Genomic DNA, 18,769 nt, shown 5'->3' with positions numbered 1-18,769 from the left:
GGGTCAGGGCCGGAAAGCCCGCCTCCTCACCCGACGTCTGACGCCGCGCGCGCGCACGTGACCAGGGGCGACGCCGGGCGCTGGCTAATGACGCGCGCCCGAGGCCGGAAGCGCGGGGTGCGGAGAGGCGGCCGCTGGGAGGCGTGCGGGCTGCGCTGGAGTCTCCGCCGCCGCCGCCTGTCGGTTTACGCTTCGTTCCCTTCGCTGCCTTCCCCCGATTTATATTTTTCTTGGTCGGACTTCCTTTCCTTCATCGCTTCCGTTGACCAGCAGGAGGGGGAGCCGCTCCCCACACCGGAGATGAGCAGCCTCGCTGAGCCTCAGTTTCCTAGCCCGTGAAGTGGGGGCCCTGATGGTACCGACCTCAGGGTTGGCGTCAGGATTAAAAGGAATAACCTGTGGAAGGCAGCGAGCACGACGCCTGGGTCACCGCAAGCCTGACTTCACCTGGCCCCCCCCCCCCCCCCCCCCGGTATCTTCCTGCCCGCAAAAGTCGGGCTGCTTTAGACTTTTGCAAAGTGCCCCCATTGCCCTCGGGAACAGGTGTTTTACAACGAAGAAATGGAATGCAAAGAACCGTTAAAAGAAAAATACCAAAAAAAAAAAAAAAAAAAAAAGAAAAGAAAGAAAGAAAAGAAAAATACCATTAGGTCGACTCTATTACTGGTTAGAAGCCTGGGAATGATCCATATGACCTAACGGTAAACGGGTTCTTCGAAGGTAATCGAAGGGTGGGGACGGTTTGCCAGGAAATCTTGCAGATGGTCCGTGGACGACAGGCTCTTGAGAAGATAGCAGCTGTCAACTCAGTAGAACGGGAATGGTGTGTGATCAAATCATCCGAACTCCGTTTACCTTTAACAAGTTGGTGAATCTGCGTGAAAATGGAACACCCCCGAAGTAGGAGGCCAGAGGATGATGAAAGGAGTATCAGAGCCTGGCTTCTCATCCACTGTGGCTCAAGTCCAGGGTCTCCTTTAGGGACAGATTTAAAAAAAAAAAAAAAAAAAAGCCTTTCCTCTTCTGTGGAGCCTGAGACACTTCGTTGGCAGTCAGTACTGAGTGATCTGAATTTGTAGGAAGGACAAGGAAAAGTCAAATACAAGAGACTCGGAGCACCTGGGTGGCCTGCCTGCAGCTCAGGTCATGATCTTGGGGTCCTGGGATGGAGCCCGGCTTCAGGCTCCCTGCTCAACAGGGAGTCTGCTTCTCCCTCTGCCCGTGCCTCTCCTTCTGTGCTCTCTCAAATAAAATCTAAAAAAAAAAAAAAAAAAAAGAAAAAAATATCGAAGGAACTTATTCATATACTGAAGAAAATGAGAGAGCAATGTTCTGAAAGTCACCGAAAATGCCTCCAAATATAACAGTGGCATCAACCTCAAAAGACCATATAGCACCAGATCTTGACGGTTGAATGTGCTGATTTTCCAGACAAGATTATGATTAAAACATGCTAACAGGTCTGCAGAACCAGTGATTCCACTTGGAGAAACTTGTGTTAAATATTTGGACTAATGTCCATATCCAGAAGCATCTGTCATAGTATTGTTCGTAATAGAAAATTGGAAACAGCCTGTATTTTAAACAATAAGAGGTTAAATATTGTGTATTTATTGCTCAAAAAATGTTTCTTTTTTTAAAAGATTTTATTTATTTATTCATGAAAGACAGAGGGAGAAGCAGGCTCCACGCAGGGAGCCCAACTTGGGACTCGATCCTGGGTCTCCAGGATCACACCCTGGGCTGAAGGCGGCGCTAAGCCACTGAGCCACCTGGGCTGTCCTCAAAAAATGTTTCTAATAAAAACAGGGTATGGTGTAAATCTAATTTATGTGAAATGAATGCATCCTTGGCCCCTTATGGGCAAACCTTGTCAAATGAATAGAGAAGATAATCTCTAAACTAAGGATACTAAGCTCTGCTTGGGGTGCCCTCTCCCTAACCCACCAGCTTTATCTAGTACACTGCAGCCACAGTGGGCCCTTTTACTCCTTTCCACACACCCTACTCTCTCCCACAGCAGGGCCTCTGGATTTATTGTGCTTCTGTCGTATGCACCTTATGACTTCAAGTTAATTCCTATGCATTAATTCTCAGCTCAGTAATCACTGCCTCATAGCCTTCGATAAAAGACCTTCACAACTAGGTCAGGTCTCTACATGTGTACCTCCTATGGAGCAACAATCACAGCTGCAGCTTCATGTAGTTATATCATTACTTGATGACGGTGTGTCTCCCCCCAGCAGATGGTAAACTCTGCAAGAGTTACAAGATGGTAAACCCAGCAGGAGCTGTGTATCCTTTTTGCTCAACATAGCCATAGCCAGCAAGAGCATGAAGCTTGTTATATATTAGGCTCTCAGTAAATGCTATTTATTTTTTTAATATTTATTTATTTATTTATTTATTTATTTATTTATTTATTTATTTATTTATTTATGAGACAGAATGAGTGAAAGGGAGAGGAAGAGAGAATCTGAAGCAGGTGCACTGAGCACAGAGGCTGATGCAGGGCTTGATCCCATGACCCCGAGATCATGACCTGAGCTGAAACGAGTTGGACGCTCAACCGACTGAGCCACCCAAGTGCCCCAGTAAATGCTGTTTAATCAATGAATGCAATATATGAAAACACCAATAGTTTTAAACTCTTGGTGGTGGTATCGCTGGTGTGTTTTGTTTTCGTTTTTGTGTGTAATTGACACATTTTTATTTTACTGTGGTTTTTTCTATATCTTATATGTTTTCTAATGATTACCCATTGCACCTGCTTTACATATGCAAGAAAAAGTTATAAAAATGAATGTGTATTTATAAAACCATTTATTCATCAGGGTGCTGAGCTCTGTGGGAGATAACTAGTAAGCATGAACGCTTCTACAGTGTTAGAAGCCATGAACTCTTCTGACTACTTCACGCACTATAATTCTTTTAATCCTCCTAACACCCCTACTTGGTAAGGTTATTGTGAGATACTGTTACCATCTTCATCCTTATTTCCAGATGAGGAATCTGAAGCATGGAAAGGCCAAATAACTTCACTGAGGACACCTGGCTAGTCTGTGGCAAGACCTGGGTTCAAACACAGGCTCCTGACTCGAGCATCTGTACCCCATTGTCAGGTGTCTTACAGCTGATATCGCAGTTTGACTTGACTAGAATATGTAAAAAAGAATAAAGTGATGTATAGTTAATCCCTAAATTAGACAAAAAGGAAGGCAATCTGGTGAAGAGCAATGTTTGATGTGGAGGCCCCAGGTGTATTCCCAGGACTCGAGAATGCCTGGATGGGGATGAGGTTGTCTGAATATTCTGAAGACAGATAATGAGTCTGAGGAGAAAAGCTTTTGGTTTTGCTCCATTTAGTAAGGAGTGTTGAAAGGATTCAGCATGCTTTGCTGGAAAGCAACATCTATGAAATGGTTTTTGACTGCCTGTTATGGAAGTAAGATGAAGCAAAATAGCCCAAGATTCTTGTAGTAGCACAATTTTGCTCACAGAAGAGAGGAAGAAGCATCACTCACCAAAGAACCTTCTTTGTGCGAAGTCTAGTATCACTGAAGCTAAATATAATGAGATTTAACGTAACAGCATCTCCACTGTCAAAAACTTCCCAGAGACTTTCACCCTAACCATCAATGCCTACACACCTCATCTGCGAGATCCAATTCAATGGCTCCAATTCAATGGATTGCAAGTCCAACTTTCAGACAACTGTCCTGTTTGCTTTGGTCCTTCCCCTTCAGGTCTTTCTGATTTCCTTTATCTTTCAATCAGCAAGTGCAAACAGTTGGGTCCTAGTGTGGGCGTGGTACAGGGGTGGAAGACAGAGGGCCCAGGCTTGGATCCTGATCACAGAGCTCACTTTTCAGGAAGGGAGATCTGAATGTGCATTATTTAAGGTTGTAAGGGATATAAAGTAACAATGAGGGCTGCCTGGGTGACTCAGTTGATTAAGCGTCCACCTTTGGCTCAGGTCATGATCTCGGGGTCCTGAGATCCAGCTCCACATCAGGCTCCCTGCTAAGCAGGGAGCCTGCTTCTCCCTCTCCCTCTGCCCCTTCCCCCACCCCCACTTGTGCTCTCTCTCAAATAAATAAATAAAATATTTTTTTAAAAAGAGTAAAAATGGGCTGGCCAAGAGGCAGTGCCAGGGTTTGACTCTTCCCTGTTCTTTTTTTCTCTTGCTTTTATTCTTTTTTCAAAGATACTTTCTTGTTTGTTTTAAACTGCTGGTGATCTTTAATTCTTTATTTTCACTCCTTTTCAACTCTTTCCAAAATTAGATCACTAGAAGTGAAAGTAAGCGGAGTTAACCATGTTACTGTGTTAACTGTCTACTGTATAAACATAGAAGCTGCTAGAGTAAACCAAAGGATGGTCAAGAAGCCAACCAACATAGGTTTTCAGACATCCTAATGATCCCTCCAAATATTGCTTTTTTTATGGCAGTAACCATGGCCCCTTATAGGCATGTGGGGGTGTTGCTTAACACTTTTATCCCTTGGCTTTTCTTTATTCTCTTTAGTGTCATTGTGTTTGTATATATATAGATTCTACAGGAAAATTTCATTATAAAGAATCCCTAGACTCTGCACCCAGATTAAACCACACACAGTTCCCAGTCCTCTCTTTATATGTTGACACTTAGATTTCATATCTTTTTTTTTTTTTTTTTAGATTTTATATCTTAACAGTGGCAGTGTCTGAGCTGGGTATTTTCCTTACGCCCCAACACAAGCTTTATAGCAAAGCTGGATTTTCTTAGAGGAAGTCTGTGTTATCCCTCCTCTATATTGGCAGCCAAGTCCTGGAACGGTGGCTGGAGGGTTTGACATGGCACATCTCACAAGTTGGGAATGTGGCCCCTGCCTAGAGAGGACGTTTCTGGGAAGTCAGCTCCCTTGGTTTACCTCTTTGATCTTTAAGGAGATGATTAAATTTCTCCCAGACACTCCCGCCGTCTCCTACTGTGATTAACAGCCATATTTTATTGAGTGATTTTTACATGCCAGGCACTGTGCTCTACATGATTGAACTTCTTTCTTTCTCACCTTACATATTGCAGGTGCTGTTAATATTTCCTTTTACAAGTGCAAAACTGACACACAGAGGTCAAGTCACTTGTGCCATGTCATCAAGTTAGTAAGAGGCAGAGCTCGGATTCATTCGAGGCAAACGGACACCCTGATGCCAGCCAGGAGGAACACACACCTCCCCCAGGTAACCATGCTGCTGGGCTATGTGTCAGCACATTAGGGTTGTGGCTGTTTTTTGGGTTTTTGTTTTGTTTTGTTTTTTTTCTAGCATGAGATAGAGTATCAGAATGCTTTTTTTTTTTTTATTTAAGATTTATGTATGTATTTTTGCGGGGAGGAGGAGCAGAGGAAGAGGGAAAATCTCAAGCGAACTCTCCACTGAGCGTGAAGTCCAACGTGGGGCTTGATCCCAAGACTCTGAGCTCAGGACCTGAGCTGAAACCAAGAGTCGGCCACTCCACCCACTGAGCCACCCAGGCGCCCTCAGAATGCTTTTGATTACAAGCTAAGAAGTGCCATTTGAGCTTCCTTGAGGGAGAGGGAAGGGAGCTGTGGATCTAGGGCGTTGCAGGGACCTGGTAGCGGGGAGGCAGCTGGACACCAGGAATCAGTGGACCCAGGATGCAGATCCTATCAGAATGCTCAGCCCTTTGCACCTGCTTCCCTCTGTAAGTTGCCACTTCCTTTTCCTCTTGTCTGGCAGGTGGGCTCCTTTTGTTTTGCAGTCCTCCCACCCGGGTGGTGAAGACGTGGCACCTCCAACAGCCTGTCAGGACAAGCAAGCCGCGGACTTTGCTGATATCTCCCAGCCCCAGGTCTAAACTCCTGCTAGTGGGTGTGGTGGGCCAGCAGATGCCCATGTCTACCGATCAGTGGGGCAGAGGGGCAGCACCAGCCTTCTAGGACGGCTCCCCTGGGTGGAAGGGAAGGAGACTTCTCAGAAGAAGGGAGATAGAAGACACAGCTTCTGTGTAGACAGCCCAGCCCCCTATTCTTGTGTGAACAGATTCTGTCCTCCTGACTACATTCACAGCATTTCCCCGTCCCTCGTGCCACAGATGAGTCCCAGGAGAGGTCATAGAAACCCTTGCATTTAATCACTCTTCTCCACAGGAATTTTTAAACTGGATCTGGGAGACAGGGGAAGTCTGAGGATATGCATCAGCTTACACTGGCTACCATGCCCCCCCACCCAATGTCTCATGAAAAGTTTAGTCTGGAAAGAAAATGGGGCAATAACACAAGGAGAAGAGGAGACAAGAAGCCAAGAATCTTGATGGCATTGGAGCCCCTGGTTCCAGCCACTCCTGAAACTAGCCCGGCCCAATTCTATCCCAGTCCGGTTAATTGAACCCATATATTTTTGCATTTCACTAAAACTGGCTTACATTGTATAGAGTTTCTTAGATTTTTTTACTTTTCAGGAGGAAGGAGCATGCTAGCAGGGAGCCCGAGGGAGAGGGAGAGGGAGAGAGAATCCTAAGCAGGCTCCATGCCTAGCACAGAGCCCAATTCAGGGCTCAATCTCACAACCCTCAGATCATGGCCTGAGCCCAAATCAAGAGTTGGACACTTAACCAATTGAGCCCCTCAGGCACCCCAAAAGTTGGGTTTTTATTTTTGCTTGCCATCCAAAAATCCTGATTAATACATCAGACAAGGGACGCCTGGGTGGCTCAGCAGCTGAGCGTCTGCCTTCAGCTCAGAGCGTGATCCCAGGATCTGGGATCAAGTCCCACATCGGGCTCCTTGTGGGAAGCCTGCTTCTACCTCTACCTGTTTCTCTGCCTCTCTCTCTCTCATGAATAAATAAATAAAATTTAAAAAATACATCAGACAAACCCAAGAAAGGACTACAGCTGGGCAGGCAAAATGGTAGGGCTCCCACAGGTGGACAGTGAGTCAGGCTTTCCCCTGTACAATCCTGACAAACACACCACTCTTCTCACCATGCACTTTTGGTGTTAATCAGCACCCCACTTCCAGACTTTGGGGGGAAAAGTGTCTGGATCTGAAATCTCCTGAACTTCCAAGTGAGTTCATCTCTGTTCTAAATAATAGTATTTGTCAGTGAAAGGAAATTTTCATAACCCAAAAGTTACAATTAGAAATATTAGGATAGACCCGGAATATGGGAAAATACTGTTGCCATATGTTAGAACTATTTTCTCTTCCCCCTCAACGGAAAGTGAAGGGACACCATTTCAACCGGCGCTGTTGGGAGTGACTCACGGGGTATTAATAGCTGTGCAGGCCTAGCAATGCTGCTGCAGGGAGAGCAGACAGCAGGGGAGTAGGATTCGGACTAAGTAAATAAGTAAATATTGCTTGTCATGAGATATGGATCTTTGCTGAGATATCAAGTGAACCTTTTGTCTTTAAAAAGACCTAAAAAAAAAAAAAAAAAAGACCTAAAGTGGGCAGTCCGGGCGGCTCAGGGGTTTAGCGCCGCCTTCCGCCCAGGGCCTGACCCTGGGGACCCAGGATTGAGTCCCCACCGGGCTCCCGGCATGGAGCCTACTTCTCCCTCTGCCTGTGTCTCTCCCTCTCTCTCTCTGTGTGTCTCTCATGAATAAATAAATAAAATCTTAAAAAAAAAAGACCTAATGTTGGGGGGGGGCCCTGGGTGGCTCAGTTGGTGAAGTGTCTGCCTTCAGCTCAGGTCATGATCTTGGGGTCCTGGTTTTCAAGCCCCTCCGTCAGGCTGTCTGCTCAGCGGGAAGCCTGCCTCTCCTTCTCCCGCTCCTGCTCTCGCTTCCCCTGCCTGTGCTCTGTGTCAAATAAATAAATAAAACCCTTAAAAAAATAAAAAGACCTAAAATTGAAATAGCAGTCTGTTCTGCAAATCCCAGTGCCCAAGCACTGCCTCCGGGAGGCAGATCCCCAAATAAGGAGGACCAGCCAGGGACGCAGTGCCCCACAGAGATGGGGCACAGGGCTGACCCCTTTGTGGTGTGTGACTCACAGGCATTCCAACATTTCATCCCTGCAGCTCTTCTTTCGATAAGGAAAATGTTCTATCCCATCTAATGCCCTGGGTCTTGGTCTCTTAAGCTTTCCCACAGTTAAACTGCAGAGCTCCCTAATCCTGTCAAAGACTGCATGCGGACAAAAGGCTTCTCCAACTCCCTGGGTAACCCCAGGACTTCCCTTGCTTCCCGGGGAGTGTGGGGCTGTCCAGTCCAGGGCAGAACGATGGAGCCAGAATGATGCAGGATCTTCGAAAACCTTTCATCGCCCTCCGCTGCAGCTACCAGTGATCCAGTCCAGCCCTTGCAGAATCTCAATGAACTAGAGATTTGGAAAGGGCTCCTCTGGTCTTTCCAACCTGCCTCTGAAGTCTCCCAAGGGTCTAGACATTAGTGGTGCACCACTTGATCACACCCTCGTGTGCAAAGTGGCCCACGCCCTCTGGTCCCCAATCTCTCTGTGTGTCACTTTCTCCCTCTGCCTCTGTCTCTCTCCCTCCCTCCTTCCAGTTTCTTTAATTCTCTTTACCTCTCTTCTCCCAATGCCCTGTCTCCTTGGGGGTCCAACTTGATCTCCACCCCTGTGAAGGTTGTTTTTCAACCATTTCCAGCTCCATTTCCTCTCTTAGGAGTGTGTGTGTGGGTTGGAGGCAAGAATCAGGGGACCTCCCGCTGTGCTCGGGACAAGGGCATGGGGAGAAGTATCTCACAGACAGGTCTTTGATTCTTGCTAGGGTCTCTCCTGTGACCTGTTAAACGGTAAGTGTATCTTTGTCCTTGCAGGTCTGTTATAGGAGCCCTACTCCCCCTCTACACCTGCTACTTTACCCTCAAGTTACCAGCTTATACATGCAAGAAAGAGAGTAAGGTACGGTCTGCAGATTTGTAAGCAAGCCTGAGCGTCAAGGATGAATTTACACTGGGAATTAGAATGATAGGCAGTCGTAAGTCAGCATCGTGGTGGCAACCATACTAGGAGGATGTCAGCCGCAAGCCACAGAAACCTTAACCTGCAATTTAAACCAGGGATCGGCAAAATATGGCCCATGCACCAAATCTAGTTTGCCTTCTGTTTTCTTACAGCCTTCAGACTAAGGAGTTTTGGCATTTTTAAATGAAAAAAGGGCCTGTGTGTTGACCTTTGAACGTGTGCCTCCAGCCTCTGTGCTCTGGATCCACCACCACACCTAAGCTGTGTCCAAGCTCCCTCGGATGCCCCAGCCAGTGACCGAGCCCCACGGAGACACTCCTGAGACAGGGGGAGACTCCTCTTCTGCCTCCAGGGTGCTGTCAGGGACTGAATGTGTCCTCCTGAAATCCCTGTGTTAAAGCCCTAACCCCCAGTGTGATGGTGTTTGGAGGCGGGGCCTTTGGAAGTTCACGAGGGTGGAGCTCTCCTGAGTGGGATTAGTGCCCTTTAAGAAGGGACACCTGAGGGCAGCCCCCGTGGCTCAGCAGTTTAACGCTGCCTTCAGCCTGGAGCATGATCCTGGAGGCCCCAGATCAAGTCCCACGTCGGGCTCCCTTCATGGAGCCTGCTTCTCCCTCTGCCTGTGTCTCTGCCTCTCTCTCTCTCTCTCTCTCTCTCTCTTATGAATAAAATAAAATAAAATGTTTAAAAAAAAAAAAAGAAGAAGGGACACCTGAGAGGGACACCTGGCTGCTCAGCCAGAAGAGCATGAGACTCTTGATCTGAGGGTTGTAGTGTGAGCCCTATGTGGGGTATAGAGATTACTTCAATAAAACTTAAAAGAGGCACCTGAGTGGCTCAGTTGGTTAAGCGTCTACCTTCGGCTCAGGTCATGATCCCAGGGTCCTTGGATTGAGCCCCACATCGGGCTCCCCACTCAGCTGGGAGTCGCTTCTTCCTCTACCATATCCCCTCACTTGTGCACTTTTGCTCCCTCTCTCTCCCCTCTCAAATAAATATTTAAAAGTAAATAAAACTAAAAAAATATATTAAAGAGAAGGGACACCTGAAAGGTGATCTCTCTCTCTCCCCATGGCTGTCAGCAACCCAGGAAGAAGGCTCTTGCCAGACCTAGAATCTCTGGAACCTTGATCTTGGACTTCCCAGACTCCAAAACTATGAGAAATAAATGTCTGCTGTTTAAGCCCTCCTCACCACCCCCAATCTATGGTATCCTGTTATTAGAGCCTGAGCTGGTGAAGATAGACTCTCTGTCGGCCCTGAGAGGACTAGCCTCAGCCAGCGTCCCCCCACCCTCCCCTACAGGCATCTCCGTCAACAAGGTTCTCATGTCTAGTCCTCCTTGTCATGGGATGCTCAGGGTACCAGAGGAGGTGGTGATAAAACCCAGGGGCCAGGAGAAGGCTGGGGAGGGAGGAAGGAGCTGCCAACTGCTGGAGACCTTTGAGGGGTCCTGCCCTTCCCCGAGTCCACTTCCCTTTCCCTCTGACCCATCACGGGCCTGGTGGCTGAGCTCCTACCACACCACTGGACCCTTCTACCAATTCTCTCTTTGAACCAGCAATGGACACTTGACCCACGCGGGCCCACGTTCCTCTTCCGGGGGCTTGAGTGTGGGGAGCTGGACCTCAGCGTCTCAGGTGCAGCCGTGCCAAGACAAGGCAAAGCCAGAGAGGCCAGGCATGGGCAGAAGAGCCGATTGTGGACAGGAGCGAGGAAGAGGTGAGCAGAGGAAGCGTCCAGAGAGAGCAGGGCCGGGGCAGAGCTGCCCACCACCCACGCCCTGTTCGCAGCGCCGGGGCCTGCTCTTCACCAGCTGGTTTCCCTTCTTGTAAGCAGAGAGCCTTGACTAAAATGGAAATTTAGAACTTTCGAGCAGGAAAACCCCTTAGACGTAATTCCATCAAAGAGATTGAAAGCAGAAAATGCCTGCCCTGACCTGCTTGCCTTTGCCAGGATGTGAGGAAATGAGCCCCTGGGATGCTCCTCCTGGTCCTAAATGGAGGGGGCGGGGGGCTCCTGGCAGAGCGAAAGGGGCTCTCTGTGCCCTTCCTCGGGCCCTGACTCATGACCCTGGAGGTGACGGCCCCTCACCGACAGCGTGGCGGTGGGTGGCTGCCTGCCTTCCCTGCCACACCCCAGGTGACCTCTGGGCAAGGCCTAGAAGGCAGGTCTCCTACAGGGGTGGGGGGAGTCTGTGGAACCTTCTCTGCCCCTCCCCCAGCAACCCTGCATTCCCATTTGTGGTGATTTCACAGCATCCCTGAGATCCATGAGTACAGATTGGCTTTACCTTCCAGTGACTGAATAGCACATTTCTGTTCATTTTTCCAAAGTAAATGAAGTCTGGGTGGATATTTTTATGGGGTGGTAAGGGAAGGTCTCTGCTACAGAAGCACCACCTCCAAAACCTGAGAACTGCTGATAACCCTACAAGCAGTGTTCCTGCTAAAACTCAAAACACGAAATCTTCAAATCCCAATTCGACTGACCGCTTGTTTCACGGGCCAAAGCTTTTTTTCTTTCTTTCTTTTAATTAGTGATTGTTTCCTCTGAAAAATAAAATAATCATTGTTGATGAGTCTATGGTAGAAAAAAACCTTTAATTTTGGTTGATTTTTAGTGAGTGAAGTTCAAAGACAAAGAGTATCAAGAGAATTCAGAGGATTGTTTATTTTTTGGGGGGAGAATTTTGAATTTTGAATTTTTGAACTTAGAGAATAAAATGGTGATTAACATGACTCCAGGTTAAGAAGAGCCATGTTGGGGGAGGGAAAGTTTCCAGAACATGATTCAACTGTCAAAAGTACACAAAATCAGCGATTCCAATTATAAGACTAAATGCCAGCATTCTATTTGTTGGGCCACAGGGAAAATGTGACAAGACTTGTCCTTGCACATGTACACACATACACACACACTCACACTCATTCAAACTGACACGCACACCATGTTTTCTGAAGCCTGTTTCTGCCATGGTTGGTGACTGCATTCCAGGAGGAATGGCTTATTTATTTTGATGCTGGATTCAGATCCATTATCTGACTCAGGGGCAAAGTCAAGTTTTATGAAAAAAATGCAAACAAATGGCGTTTCAGCCTGAGTCAATAGAATGTTTTTGACAGAGCAAATGACCTTTTGTTACAGAATTATCTGAGGATTTCTAAAATGCCTTAGAGACCCAAAAACACATTTGTTACCAGAAGTACAATTTCTTGATAGAATTGTTTTCAAAAAAAAAAAAAAAGAAGAAGAAGAAGAAGGGCAGCCCGGGGGACTCAGCGGTTTAGCGCCGCCTGCAGCCCAGGGCCTGATCCTGGAGACCCGGGGATCAAGTCCCACGTGGGGCTCCCTGCATGGAGCCTGCTTCTCCCTCTGCCTGTGTCTCTGCCTCTCTCTCTCTGTGTGTTTCTCATGAATAAATAAATAAAATCTTAAAAAAAGAAAAGAAAAGAAAATCGTCATTGTTATAGAAAGTTAAGCCAGAGAAAATGTTTAAGGGAATTGCCAGCTCACCCAAGGAATCTACTTCTCTCCCTCTCTCTTCCTGCCATTTTAGTTCCGGCTGGTTTCAAAAGACCTCCCCTCCCTGAATTTCAGATTACTTTGGTGAGACAGGGTTCCAGTAGAATTCTAACTCTAGCAGATTAGAGGTTATGAAGATAGCTAAATCTGAAAACAGCTGGCCACGCACTTTCCATCAGCTGCCACCACTGTACCTTCCATCTGTGCTGTAGAACGTTCGTTGTGACCACATCTTCACCAATTTTGGTAGTGCCATAGGAAAAAAGGTTTGCTAGTTTGATAGATGATAATTGTATCCGACTGTTGTTTTGCTTTGCATTTCTTTGCTAAAATTGAACATTTTCTCATCTATATGTATTCCTCATCCATTCTCTTTGGGGTAATACCTGTCTACATTCTTTGCCCATCTTGTCCAGGCGGCAAGTAAACAATTTCCTATGTGTTGCTTGTGGGGGGAAGGCCAGGAAGACTTGATTTTTTAAAAATATGTTTTTCAGGATTTGTCCAAGATACTCTTTTTTGTCAGGCAGATAGAATGTGGGTATCCACCTGGTCGCATGGACTTCTGAGTGCCTGCCTTGGGAAGCATCCGCCCAGGATGTTGTGAAAATGCCTCACTTCCTGTTTACTGCGAGTTACATTATGTATCTTTGAATGAGAAGTTTTGCTAAATAAGGTGTTATCATGGGGGGAGGGTGCAGTGGGGGGCATGGTTTTCCCAAGTTGAGACTCGTGATCAAGTTATTTGAGAAGGGCAAGTAGAAGTTTAAGTCCTCCAGGACAGCAGCTGTGTTGGGCAGGACACAGGGCCCATTGTCATGGCGACTTTACATTCATTTAGATCCCAAAATCTAAAATAGCCCAAAATGCTATCACCCATGTATTCCTGGAGGTAGGAATACCCCTCCTGTGGGCCCCAGGGGTGTAGGGATGTAGATGTATAGAGCCTTACATCTAAGGATTGGCTAGAGCCCTTGTGTATCACCTGTTTCTTTTTTTTTTTAAAGAGATTTTATTTATTTATTCATGAGAGACACACAGAGAGACAGAGACATAGGCAGAGGGAGAAGCAGGCTCCCCACGAGAAGCCCGATGTGAGACTTGATCCTGGGACCCCAGGATCATGCCCTGAGCCGAAGGCAGATGCTCAACTACTGAGCCACCCAGGCATCCCAATATATCACCTGTTTCTTAAGGCTCTTGACCTTCTCTCTTCTTTGGGTCAGGACCCCTTTGAGACTTAACAAATTAATTCAGCAAGCATTTGTTAAATGCCAAGAGATATGCCAGGCACTATTCCAGGTGCTAAGGCTAGACCAGTATTTCTATCCTTAAAGAGTTTCCATTCTAACAAGGAGAAACAAGCCCCAAACCCTGAGCATGCTAAAGAAGCAAATTATGTACATGTGCGGGTGACGAGAGCTAAGGACAAAACAAAGAAGTAGATCAGAGTAAGGGTGATAGTGAGAGGGTGTGGGTGCAGTTTGCAGGTCGATAGGGTGGCTGGGATGGACCTTACTGGGAAGGTGAGATTTTAGCAAAGCCCTGAGGGAGGTGAGGGAGTTAGCTAAGAGGTTATCTGGGGGGAGAGCGTTCGGGCAGGGGGCTCAGCTAGAGCAGGCTCTGTAGCAGGGACAGCAGGGGCCCACTCAATGCTCTGTAGCAGCCAGTGCACCCAGCCCCCTGTTGTGGTGGGTGTTGGCTGCTAAAGGTTCACAGATGTCCCCTTCTCTGGAGAATCACCCTGGGCTGACCTCCCTTCCCAGAGAGGCCTTCAAGGTGGCCAATAACTGATAGGCCGATAACTGATAGGACTGATAGGTGCCAGTGCCCTTAATCTCTGGGCTGGACAATCTCCATGATGCGATGTATGTTCCTTCCCAAGCTCCCCATGGGGTGGGCTCAGGCTAGACTTCTCCTAAAACTGCAGTCTGCCTAACTTCTTCCTCTGCCCTCTCCTGATTCCCTCCACACTTCTGAGGCTTGGAGCATCTCCTCAATAAATCCCTTGTGCAAGAGTCCCAGTCTCAGGCTCTGCTCCTAGGGAACCCAGACTAAGGCAGCCCTAAGGCCCGAACCGGCCAGGTATGTCCAAAAACCAGCAGGGAGGCCATTGTGACAATCAAACCTCCCCAGGAAATGTGCAGATAGGTACGCATTTGCACACAGCTCTGCCTGAAACACTATGAAACCAAATTCTAGTATTTCTCATGCCCTGCCTGAGGGCTGCTAACCCCACATGTTGACTTCTTGATGCACCATCCCTTTCTCCACAAAGGGGTTGGGAGAGTACCTTCTCACACAGAACTGTCTTGAGTTAGGAAAACTGCCCACCTGCCTCTTTCCATGGTTGCTTTCCTAGAAAATTACTGACTCCATCTCCTACCAACTGAATTGCATTCCCTTCAGAATTCATGTGTTGAATCCCTAACTCCGAAGGGATTGAGTGACTGTAAGTGGAGGAGAGCTGTCAGGAGACCACTAAACTGAGATGAGGTACTAAGTGTGGGGCCCTAATCTGACAGGAATGGTGGCCTTATAAAAAGAGGAAGAGGAGAGAGACCTCTTTCTCTCTCTCTCTGCCATGCATTTGAAGACACCCAGAAAACTGCTGTCTGGGAACCAGGAAGTGTGCTCTCACCGGAAACTGAATGGTATGGTATTTTGTTATGATAGAGCAGACCATCAAAACTACAAAACCATCCAAACTACAAAAGTCAAAAGGAGATTCTAGAGTGAGGCTTGGTGAGGATCCCTCTTCTGATCCCTTAGGAAATAATTCCAGCAGTGACTCCACCCAGCTCCAGGGGACCAAGCCCCAGGACCCTGGGACATCCAAAGAGGGTTTGAAAATCCGAGGCAAACTGGGATTCAACTCACTTTTCTATTTTTCACGCCTACCAAAAGGTGGAAGCATTGTAAAAGGTCTGAAGATAGACACTGAGGGAAAGTTTTCTGAGAATTTTAATCATTTCCTGTGTAGCTGCTATTCTGTGAATGCAGAGTAATCTCCTCTGGCATAGAAAATTAATTCCGAGAGGTAATTAGTTTATTTTTTATGTAAAATGCTTAACCCACCTCCACATATCCTGCCAATACAACCAAACTCTTGACAAGGAGCTGGAGAGAACGCATTTGAAGATTGAAGACGTGGCTTAGAGACCTATTTTCCACCTTTCTTGTGTGAATTTTGCCAAGTACCCTGACTTCCTTGCACCTCAGTTTCCTTCTCTATAAAATATGGTTAAGACTCCCTCTGTAGGGTAGTGAGGATCAAGCAAAGAACACATACGATGGTACATCTTTATTTGGCCCTAAATGCATCTGTTTTTTTTTTAATTTTTATTTATTTATTCATGAGAGACACACACAGAGAGAAAGGTAGAGACACAGACAGAAGCAGGCTCTCCGCAGGAAGCCCGATGCAGGACTCGATTCTGGGACTGGGACCCCGCCCTGAGCCAAAAGCAGAAGCTCAACTGCTGAGCCATCCAGGCGTCCCAAGGCATCTGGTATTAACCTCTCTGAGCAATCCTTGACATAGGTAGCCTGCTGGATTTTCATAAATTGACCCTGTGTGTTATTAGACTGTTGCGTGGTCAGGCCAAGAGAAGTTCAGGAGCTGAAAGAACTTTCCTTAATCCTAGTCACACACCTGCCTCCAGCCAGAGAAGGATGCCAAGGTTGGGAGTCTGCCCAGAGGTGAGGGAATGGGCAGGTCCTCCAGGAGAAATGGACTAACTGGTCCTCAGCTAGCTACATCAGTATCCTGGGAAGTTGTTCGAAATCCATGTTCCTGTTTTCATCTCTCCCTCGCCCTAGAGGCTATTGAATCAGATTTTCCGTGGGTGGCCCTGGGTGACCCTGCATTTTGAAGTGGTCTCCTTGGGTGGTTTTTTATGTACCACTAAGTTTGAGAAGCATAGTTCTCGTAGAGCTACTTCAGATTTTATCGTCACTGACAGGTTACTGTAGATTTTGTACCCAAGTTATAAGTGAACGTTTTGAATGGCTTAGTTGAACAGCTTGCAGTACAAATTTACTCCCTGTAATAAGCAGTGTTCATAGGCTATTTCTTGACCAAAAAAAAAAAAATTGGAGTTTATCATATATCATCAAGGATTAGTAATTAGATTATGTAAACTATTCCTCAAGTCATATATTATCACAGACTCACATCCAATTAGGGTGATCTGAAAGGAACAATTGAAAACACTTTTTGCGTGTATTCACTGAAGGTCAATTACATAAACGATTAGGAAAGACCCAGAGTGATAGTTAAAATCTGGGTATCATCAAGATTGTTGCATTATGAGGTCTGGTTTTTGTTTTGCTGCTTGCCAGTCTGATGCCAAGATGCACAGCCAATTAAATGGCAATGAGCTGTATTTTGCAATGAACGAGAGCAAAGGTTCACTTAAATTTAGCATTCTGACTTCATTAAAATTTTTTATGCCGGCACATAGAACATGCTGTGAAAAAGAAATCACAGAATGACATAAAACAACCAGTCTGTCATCTGGAGTCTATATTTAGAATCATTTCTAAATGTTTCTGCACCACTGGGACCGTGCGAAAGATTTTCCCTTTCGTTGTGTTACATTATGAACCAGAACCAAAAATTTAAGATGGCTAGTTTTAATATTTTTTGTTAACACCATATTGTTGGATGGTATAATGCCAGTGGCAAGAGAAAATGGGGAAAAACCTGTTGTCCATATGCTGTAGGATGAATAATAATTTCCTGAGTGGAAACAAGGAGAGAGCGAGCCTCGAAAACCATGAGATGTATGAAATCTACTATCTCAGGGTGGTGCTCAGTGAGCGCAAGGACACAGAGCTGGGCATCCGACCTCATGGGTGCTGTCCTCTCAGGTCCTCCAAGGTAAGACTCCCAGAACCCAATTATCTTGAGAAAGACTCAATCAAGATGCTTCTGGGTACAAATAGTGAGCACCACTATGTATTAGCCATGATCTTGACTTCTCATTTATCATTTCCAAACGTACCCTTACGTGTATTTATTACCCTTCTTTTTTTTTAATTTTTATTTATTTATGATAGTCACATAGAGAGAGAGAGAGAGAGAGAGAGGCAGAGACACAGGCAGAGGGAGAAGCAGGCTCCATGCACCAGGAGCCCAACGTGGGATTCGATCCCGGGTCTCCAGGATCGCGCCCTGGGCCAAAGGCAGGCACCAAACCGCTGCACCACCCAGGGATCCCTATTACCCTTCTTGAAAATGACGGAGAAGGAAACTGGCCTCAACTAACCAATGGCAATGTTGGGATTTGAACCCAGCTCTGACCCCAAACCATTCCCCCCTGCCCCTTATTACTCCACTTTGCTTCCTTTATGCAGAAGTGTGTCCAGCGCTTTGAATGGTGTTTCCCCAGAAGTGATGCCTTGACCACCAGCATCACATTGATCTGGAATGCTCGGTGAAGTTCAGATTCCTAGGCACCATCCAGATCAAGGGAACCCAGCGCTCTGGCAGGCCCAGGGATATGCATTCTTGCAGCTTCTACAGGAGATGCTTGTCCACAGCAGTTTGAGTGCTATTATTTTTGGTGAACCCAGGAGAAGCATGAGGTACACTAGCTGCCCTTTGTGCGTCTACAAACCAGCTGGAGAGAGCAGCCCCCGGGAAACCAAAGTGAAGCCTTCCACTTACTTTTGCATCGTTTGCAGCAAAATGTGAAATCCCAGCCTGTCTTCCACCTGGCGCTCAGTGTGCTTCCGAGCCATCCCGCTTTGTGATCAGGTGGTATTTACTTGAGGAATCAAATCCTCATATTAACACAAGCAAAACATAATTAGAAAAATCTGTTATAAAAACCATTCTGCGTTCCAAGCCAAATATAAATTACTTTGGAGTAAGTCAGCCACGCCAGGAATCCCACTCCATTAGCTCATGTAATTAAGAGCGGCTGTCATGCTGATGACTGTCAATGTCTATTTTTCTTGATTGTTTGCATATATGCCCCCCATCTTTTACTCCCAATATATGTACAGTTTGAAAGAGCTGCCGTCAGAAGATGATCTTATTCATTTTTGTGACACGTTGTATGGATTGCACTGGCTTTGCCCACTTTCCCGCTCTTCCGTCTCTGACCTTCTCAGCGTGTTCCGTGTCTGGACACTGTCGCTGCCTGGGCTTCCTTGCCCTCTGGCCTCTGCTTGGTTTGGGCAATGCGAGAACCAGTGGGAGATAAAAGAGGCTACAAGGGAGGTAGAGGGGCCTCTCAAGCCATGCGCTTCTCTGCTCTTCTTGTTCCTTTTATGGCCACAGCGTCTAGCAGGGG

At 46.7% G+C, this 18,769-nt stretch overlaps 1 long non-coding RNA gene across 8 annotated transcripts; it reads left to right on the top strand.

Moving 5' to 3' along the window:
• The first annotated feature begins 7 nt into the window (after positions 1-7).
• LOC112669922 (uncharacterized) lies at positions 8-12,347 on the top strand. Of its 8 annotated transcripts, none has more exons than XR_007405770.1 (5): positions 8-3,746; positions 5,069-5,223; positions 5,743-5,854; positions 8,792-8,876; positions 9,092-12,347. It is a non-coding gene; the product is annotated as an uncharacterized LOC112669922 (long non-coding RNA). The 8 variants fall into 8 exon arrangements; XR_007405769.1 differs by having other exon boundaries at positions 5,351-5,854; XR_007405772.1 differs by lacking the exon at positions 8,792-8,876.
• The last annotated feature ends 6,422 nt before the right edge of the window (positions 12,348-18,769 follow it).

This window comes from Canis lupus, chromosome 25 (genome assembly GCF_003254725.2).
Source record: "Canis lupus dingo isolate Sandy chromosome 25, ASM325472v2, whole genome shotgun sequence".
Classification (NCBI taxonomy): Eukaryota; Metazoa; Chordata; class Mammalia; order Carnivora; family Canidae; genus Canis; species Canis lupus.
This window is presented reverse-complemented; position numbering and strand designations above follow the sequence as displayed.